This window comes from Bombina bombina, chromosome 9 (genome assembly GCF_027579735.1).
Source record: "Bombina bombina isolate aBomBom1 chromosome 9, aBomBom1.pri, whole genome shotgun sequence".
Taxonomy (NCBI): domain Eukaryota; kingdom Metazoa; phylum Chordata; class Amphibia; order Anura; family Bombinatoridae; genus Bombina; species Bombina bombina.
The window spans coordinates 284,641,194-284,649,642 of record NC_069507.1 but is presented as its reverse complement, the minus strand read 5'-3'; the positions used below and the strand labels follow the sequence as shown (position 1 = coordinate 284,649,642).

The window sequence follows — 8,449 nt, the reverse complement described above, 5'->3', positions numbered from 1 at the left end:
TATTGCTGTGCCATCTCCCCCCATCAGCTTATTTCACCATACTTTATACCTGTCACTATTGCTGTGCCATCTCTCCCCCATCAGCTTATTTCACCGTACTTTATACCTGTCACTATTGCTGTGCCATCTCCCCCCCATCAGCTTATTTCACCATACTTTATACCTGTCACTATTGCTGTGCCGTCTCCCCCCCCATCAGCTTATTTCACCATACTTTATACCTGTCACTATTTATGTGCCATCTCCCCCCCATCAGCTTATTTCACCGTACTTTATACCTGTCACTATTGCTGTGCCATCTCCCCCTCATCAGCTTATTTCACCGTACTTTATACCTGTCACTATTGCTGTGCCATCTCCCCCCCATCAGCTTATTTCACAATACTTTATACCTGTCACTATTGCTGTGCCATCTCTCCCCCATCAGCTTATTTTACCGTACTTTATACCTGTCACTATTGCTGTGCCATCTCCCCCCCCCCATCAGCTTATTTTACCATACATTATACCTGTCACTATTGCTGTGTCTTCTCCCCCCCATCAGCTTATTTCACCGTACTTTATACCTGTCACTATTGCTGTGCCGTCTCCCCCCCCCCCCATCAGCTTATTTCACCATACTTTATACCTGTCACTATTGCTGTGCCATCTCCCCCCATCAGCTTATTTCACAATACTTTATACCTGTCACTATTGCTGTGCCATCTCCCCCTCATCAGCTTATTTCACAATACTTTGTACCTGTCACTATTGATGTGCCATCTCTCCCCCATCAGCTTATTTTACCATACATTATACCTGTCACTATTGCTGTGCCATCTCCCCCCCCATCAGCTTATTTTACCATACATTATACCTGTCACTATTGCTGTGCCATCTCCCCCCCATCAGCTTATTTCACCATACTTTATACCTGTCACTATTGCTGTGCCATCTCCCCCCCATCAGCTTATTTCACCATACTTTATACCTGTCACTATTGCTGTGCCATCTCCCCCCCCATCAGCTTATTTCACCATACTTTATACCTGTCACTATTGCTGTGCCATCTCCCCCCCATCAGCTTATTTCACCATACTTTATACCTGTCACTATTGCTGTGTCATCTCCCCCCATCAGCTTATTTCACCATACTTTATACCTGTCACTATTTCTGTGCCATCTCCCCCCCATCAGCTTATTTCACCATACTTTATACATGTCACTATTGCTGTGCCATCTCCCCCCCCCCCATCAGCTTATTTCACTGTACTTTATACATGTCACTATTGCTGTGCCATCCCCCCCCATCAGCTTATTTCACCATACTTTATACCTGTCACTATTGCTGTGCCATCTGCCCCCCATCAGCTTATTTCACCGTACTTTATACCTGTCACTATTGCTGTGCCATCTGCCCCCCATCAGCTTATTTCACCATACATTATACCTGTCACTATTTCTGTGCCATCCCCCCCCCATCAGCTTATTTTACCATACTTTATACCTGTCACTATTGCTGTGCCATCCCCCCCCCATCAGCTTATTTTACCATACATTATACCTGTTACTATTGCTGTGCCATCTCTCCCCCATTTGCTTATTTCACCATACTTTATACTTGTCACTATTGATGTGCCATCTCCCCCCATCAGCTTATTTCACCGTACTTTATACCTGTCACTATTTCTGTGCCATCTCCCCCCCATCAGCTTATTTCACCGTACTTTATACCTGTCACTATTTCTGTGCCATCTCCCCCCCCATCAGCTTATTTCACCGTACTTTATACCTGTCACTATTGCTGTGCCATCTCCCCCCCATCAGCTTATTTCACCGTACTTTATACCTGTCACTATTGCTGTGCCATCTCCCCCCCCCATCAGCTTATTTCACCGTACTTTATACCTGTCACTATTGCTGTACCATCTCCCCCCCCATCAGCTTATTTCACCATACTTTATACCTGTCACTATTGCTGTGCCATCTCTCCCCCATCAGCTTATTTCACCATACTTTATACCTGTCACTATTGCTGTGCCATCTCCCCCCCATCAGCTTATTTCACCATACTTTATACCTGTCACTATTGCTGTGCCATCTCCCCCCCATCAGCTTATTTCACCATACTTTATACCTGTCACTATTGATGTGCCATCTTCCTCGCCAATCACCTGCCATTCTACTTATTGCTCTCGTTCTCAGAGTACTATGTGCAAGTACTGCAGTGTAAACAACATTGTGTCCTAGACGATTCGGTAAGGCTGGGGCCAGAGCATCCAGCACAGGATGTCATTGTGTCACAGCTTTCCTTGCTCGAAGAGGCGTATACCAAACGTAAGTGAGCTGCCCAGAATGCAAGAAGATCTTGTGCTCTTTGCGTTTTGTGTAACTTAACTGTCATGGGATATTTCTACTCTAGTTGGGGACCTGGAGTCTGCGGCTCTTGCTGCCCACTTGCTGCAACTCTTCCACCAGTTGAGCAAAACAGAGGAACCACAGGGGAACATAGAGGAACCGCAGGGGAACACAGAGGAACCACAGGGGAACACAGAGGAACCGCAGAAGTTTGTTGGAAAACTGCAGAAGGTAGACAGCTATTTGCTCCGGTGTCCCCATTTCCTCCCTATGCTGTAACTGGTGATTAATTAGTAACAGGTTGTATAGGGAGTGTCAGTCATTCGAGTTAAAGGAACATGAAACCCAAAATTTTTCTTCCATGATTCAGATAGAGAATACAATTTCAAAGAACTTTCCAATTTACTTCTATTATTTAATTTGCTTCCTTCTCTTGTTATCCTTTTGCTGAAAGGTTTATCTAGGCAAGCTCAGGAGCAGCAGAGAACCTAGGTTCTAGCTGTTAATTGGTGAATGCATGTATATATTGATTGTGATTGGCTTACCAATGTGTTCAGTTAGAAACCATTAGTGTATTGCTGCTCCTTCAACAAATGATAGCACAAGAATTAAACAAATTAAATAATAGAAGTAAATTAGAAAGTTGTTTAAAATGATATTCTCTGTCTGAATCATGAAAGAAAAATGTTGGGTTTCATGTCCCTTTAAGCCATATCTGCATGAGATAATACTTTTCTATATACTACTCTCATCTTTACGCTTACATATCACCTGTATCCTATACTATATCCTGCACAGAAACAGAACACTGTCCTAAAACCAGAAACTTAAGTCTATTTTTAGTTTATAAATTAATTATTCATTATATATCTGCACACGGGCCCCTGTCTCGCCCTCCTGCACACGGGCCCCTGTCTCGCCCTCCTGCAATTGGTGACTGCATGCATCCGACATATTCCTTTATCCTTAGATAAGTCAAAAAGAGCATGACAAAAGAAAGTTTTGTACATCTTTATATTTAAAGAGTATAGCTAAATTATATTATCTCCAACAGTAAAACATAGCTTTTATTGGCACTTATTAAAAGAAAATGAGGTGATAGTCATTACAATTCATAAACACAATTGCCATTCAAACCATATTAAAAAGCCCCCCCTCTGGGAGGCGGAGCGTAGCCGTGCAGGGACATGGCTGCACACTGACTTAGCTCCGTAGCATGTTCTTTACAACCTGTCCCTAACTAGAGATAAATGGGGCAAAAATATACCTAAAGCCTCCTGGAACTCACTAGAGAACCACCCGGAGAAGTCGTTGCTGAGAACCCTGTCACTAGCGGCAGTTTTCGTGTGAGCTGCACCGGACCAAGCTCGGACCGCACTCTACTCCGCCTAACTTTAGGCCCTCCCGTGTGACCGAGCAACATACCCGACATTGAGGACACACCACCTGTTGTTGGCCTGAATGAGCCGGAATGAGAACTTGGAATCCGGTAAGCCAGACTACTTAAATTAAGTGAGACGCCATCAGAACTCCCAAGTGGCATGCCAGGCCTTAATGTAACACAGAGACTTGAAGCGCTGTAGACACCAGGTGCATTTATAAACTGTAAACCGACCGCAAACATCGTTCCAACGAACTCCTGAACGAATCTGTTCATATAGGGACTCACCGCACTACAGACTGGGGCAATCGACGGGTGGGGAGACTCCCAAAACTTTGATCTCAACCATATTCATTGCGGCCCCCCCCCCCCCCCCGCACACAAAAATACCTCTATTTATTGGGACAGTACTTTCTAGAAAAGGGCCTATTACTATTACCCTCCCCCCTATATTGCTGGACACCCGCTGTGACCACCTTGTATTGCTTGACCAGATCGATTGAACATATAGGCATCTGTAAAAAAACAGCAGGCAAGCTTTACACTGAAGTAGAGTCTTTATACTATTACAAGCTACGCTTGAATCCACACAGCATCTCTTTCAATGGCATCTAGACAAAAACTTAAGGCTGACAAGAGAACACCCGCAACACCCTCTGCCACCATGAACTCATACTTCCAAAAACAGGACTGTGAAACAGAGACCAGTGACCCCTTGCCGCCAGATACACAGGCTATACACGACCACATGGCTTCCTCCCATGCCTCACAACTTGATCAAATACAAACAACCATCACCCAGCTGCCCTCTAAGTCAGATCTTGCTGACTTAAAGTCATTTATAAAATCAGAAATTACATCGCTAAGGAAAAGCATAAATGAACTGGGTTCGAGAATAGAGTGTCTGGAGGAGGGGCAGGATGCTCTAAACACAATGGTATCTGATTCTAACCATCAACTAACGAGACATGAGTCCATGGTACAATCACTCCAGCTGAAAGTCGAAGACCTCGATAATAGAGGCCGAAGGAGTAACTTAAGAATTCGGGGGGTACCTGAAGAGGTAACACAAGACTCCCTCACATCCTACTTGCTACAGCTGTTTGAATATATAATACCATCACTAAAGCTCTCAGAAACCTCCATAGAACGTGCGCAAAGGGCGCTAAGACCTATTCCGAAACTCCCAAATCCTCCAAGAGATATTATCATCAAATTCTCAAGTTACCTAGACAAGGAAGCCATATGGAAACAGGTTGGACTACAACGGGAGATCAGATTCCAGACATACAGTATACAAGTGTTCCAAGACATAAGCCCCGCCACTATTGAAAGGCGGCAGAGAAGTCAGATATATTACTCAAGTCTTGCAGGAGAGGAAGGTGAAATACCTCTGGGGCTTTCCCTTCTGTCTTATCGTCCAAAAAGAAGGTAGGACCCACATCTATAAAGAACCGGATGATCTTGAGCAATTCTCTAAGGCCCTCAACATCTCCTTCCCCTCGCCTACTTCAAATACATCAGAATCAACTACACAGCAAGTCGACAATGCACCCAAATCCCAAAGACCACAGTGGACTCTGGCCAACAAGAGGAAAAAGTTTGACCCCCCTGCCCTTGGAGCCAGACCTTCCACGAACTAAGAAGGGGCAACAACGCCACACTGGTACTATTACAACACGGAATGACCCCAGGTCAACTTATGACTAAGGAATACAACACGCTGGACACATTGTTGATACCTAGTTACTGCCCTATGATACCACCATGATTTAAGAGAATAAGGAATGGACAATACCCGTACTCCTAGAATCTGATAAGTATATTATGACAATGTTAAATGGTGATTGTTATGCTGAAATGTAATCTTTTTTGTCTACCCCTATTGTGTGATGTGGGGCTGTGATGTCAAGTTCCCTTATTTCCCCAGTTTATTTGCACCCTTACTAACACTGCATAGACATTAGGCTAGGAGTAGCTGATGCTACGACAACCCACCTAACTATATTTACAACCAGTTAGCGTAGCGTGTACGCATTAGCATGTAATATAATAGATTGATAATAGTAGTCGTACACGGAACCATTTACCTTCAGTAGATGGCTATAAATAACAGGGCCTCCCCACACCCACATGTCCCCTAATAACAGGGAACTAGTACCTATAAAATTCCGAGAGGTATTTTGTTCAATTTACCCTATCACACCCACTGCCCACCAGTATGGTAATAAGCATAAACGGGCTAATAACTAAAGGAAAGAACACAGCAACTAAGACCCACATGACCAGTAAATTTAAATTAATAAGGGCAGATTTTCGCTTCCCCTTATGCTATCTTATAATGCGGCCCAGATATTAGGGTGAGATTGGTGGATACCATGTCTACCCACCCAAGCACAACCATGGTTAGCCAGAAAACCAACTACACTGTTAATGCATATTAGACTGTTGATGTCAGTTACACAATGTCCAGCTTACTTTGCACAAGTGACCGGAAGTGATAATTCCTCAGAGCTTTCACACATTTTATATAAAATAAAGTCCCGGCGCTCATAAGGAGACATGGGAATTAGGCCCGCTCTATCCAAAGGTATTCCTAACTAGTCAACATAGCGAATAGCCCCAAAATAGCTAATCGCAAAAGGTGGTGGGTGATATGGCCCCCCGTACTCAAGATTTTCATAACCAAAGTTTGACTGTCAAAACAGAACAGATTATTGCTGCCCTATAAATAAGAAGACTGGGTCCTCAGTTGTGAGGCCCATGGGGTTCAATGTATTTAATTTGTTACAACTATCATTATATAGCTCCCCCGATGCTGTTTTTATTTGTATACGTCAGGGGCATGGTTGATATTAGGAATATGCTACCTCCATAGCCAACATGAAGTTAATGTTGGTGTTACTTAGTTCTTTTAGTTTTTTTTATTTTATTTTTCCCCCTAATTGTTTTTCTTATGACTTTTGCTAATTTGTTTCGTACACACTGCCAAATGTGGATATGTGAAAATGTTCCCGGTCCGCTCAGCGCCCCAGTGCCTAGTTATTCTGAAATAATTATATTTAAGACCCAAAACTTAAGATATATTCTTAACTTCCACCATATAGACAATGGCTAACCTAAATCATAGCTCTCATGCCAGTAACCACATCAACATATACTCAGTCAATGCAAAAGGCTTGAACATACCATGTAAAAGAACAATAGCATCCAAAGACTTTCATAGACACAAGGCTGACCTGGTATTTTTACAGGAGACCCACATTCGTAAAGGTAAGGAACCAAACACATTCACTCGTACATACGGCACCTGCTACTGGGCTTCATACCCTCGTAGCAAAAAACATGGAGTGGGGATCTTGATTAAGAAAGACATCCCCTTTACAGTAATACAGACTGTTAGAGACAGAGATGAGAGATACCTTATCCTTGTTGGACTCCTATATGGTAGACCAGTAACACTGGCTTCAATATACGCCCCCAACACTGCACAACATTCATTTATGAAAAGAATAACTAATCTAGTTTTGGAACACCAAAAAAAGGGACTCTCATGGGCGGAGACCTTAACGTGACACTTGACCCTGACCTAGATCGCTCTTCCCAGCGATCCTCCATACCGACCACAAGTACATCAAAAATTAAATCTTACCTCAAAAACATAGTAGCACAAGACGTCTGGAGAACACTGCATCCCCAACTAAGGGACTACACGTTTTATTCATACCCTCACAAAGTATATACCCGTATAGACTATGTGTTCACAGAGGGCTCTCACTATTTAATTCAGCAAAAATCTCACAATCACTTGGTCGGATCACGCTTCAGTGCTTTGCACTATGACATGGCCCTCAAAGCCCCTAAAAGATTATATTTGGAGACTAGGCGAACAACTACTGGCCGACCCTTTGGTGACCCCCCGAATCACTAAAGCACTCCTAGAGTACTTTGAACATAATTCCAAACCTGACACCGCACAACACATACTATGGGAGGCTCACAAGAGCGTCATCAGAGGGGAATTGATAGCTATCAAAGCACAAGTAAATAAATCTAAAAGGCAATTAACCACCTCGCTACTTACAAATATACAACACCTAGAATCCCTACATAAGAACTCACCAACTAACAAGGACTTACTTAGCAAGCTCAATCAAGAAAGACAATCATTAGCCACACATCTTAATAAAATACATAAAAGGCAGACTCTATACACCCACCAAAAGCACTACGAAGGCAGCAACAAATCGGGCAGATCCCTAGCTAGATACCTCAAGCAAAAAGCGAACAAAAAATATATCATGCAAATCAAGGACCACAACGGCATCCCTCAGAACTCAACTAAACAAATCTTGCACACTTTCGTATCATTCTTCCAAAAACTGTACAATATCCGAAACTTGAGCACAGACAACCCGAACCACATTGAACACAGAACACAACTGATTGAAGACTATCTTAGAAAACTCCACCTACCACACATAACAGAGTCACAAAAAGAACAACTGGAGAACCCCATATCTCTAGGTGAATTAAAATTAGCCCTAAAGAACCTACCCACCGGAAAGGCGCCAGGACCTGATGGCTTCAGCCATAAATACTATACCACTTTTCAGGACATTTTAAACCCATATATGTTGAATTACTTCCACTCCATAGACGAATGCGAGGCCTTTCCCCCTAGTGCATTAGAAGCTCACATAATATTAATACCCAAACCTAACAAACCCC

General features: G+C 43.1%; 1 protein-coding gene across 1 annotated transcript in view; it reads left to right on the top strand.

Moving 5' to 3' along the window:
- The first annotated feature begins 2,139 nt into the window (after positions 1-2,139).
- The window catches only part of LOC128640346 (prolyl 3-hydroxylase 3), a 56,778-nt gene continuing 50,468 nt past the window's right edge, over positions 2,140-8,449 (top strand). The window contains exons 1-2 of the mRNA XM_053692843.1: positions 2,140-2,316; positions 2,402-2,568. The gene's annotated coding sequence lies outside the window, so the exon portion shown is untranslated. The remainder of the gene's footprint in view (positions 2,317-2,401; positions 2,569-8,449) is intronic.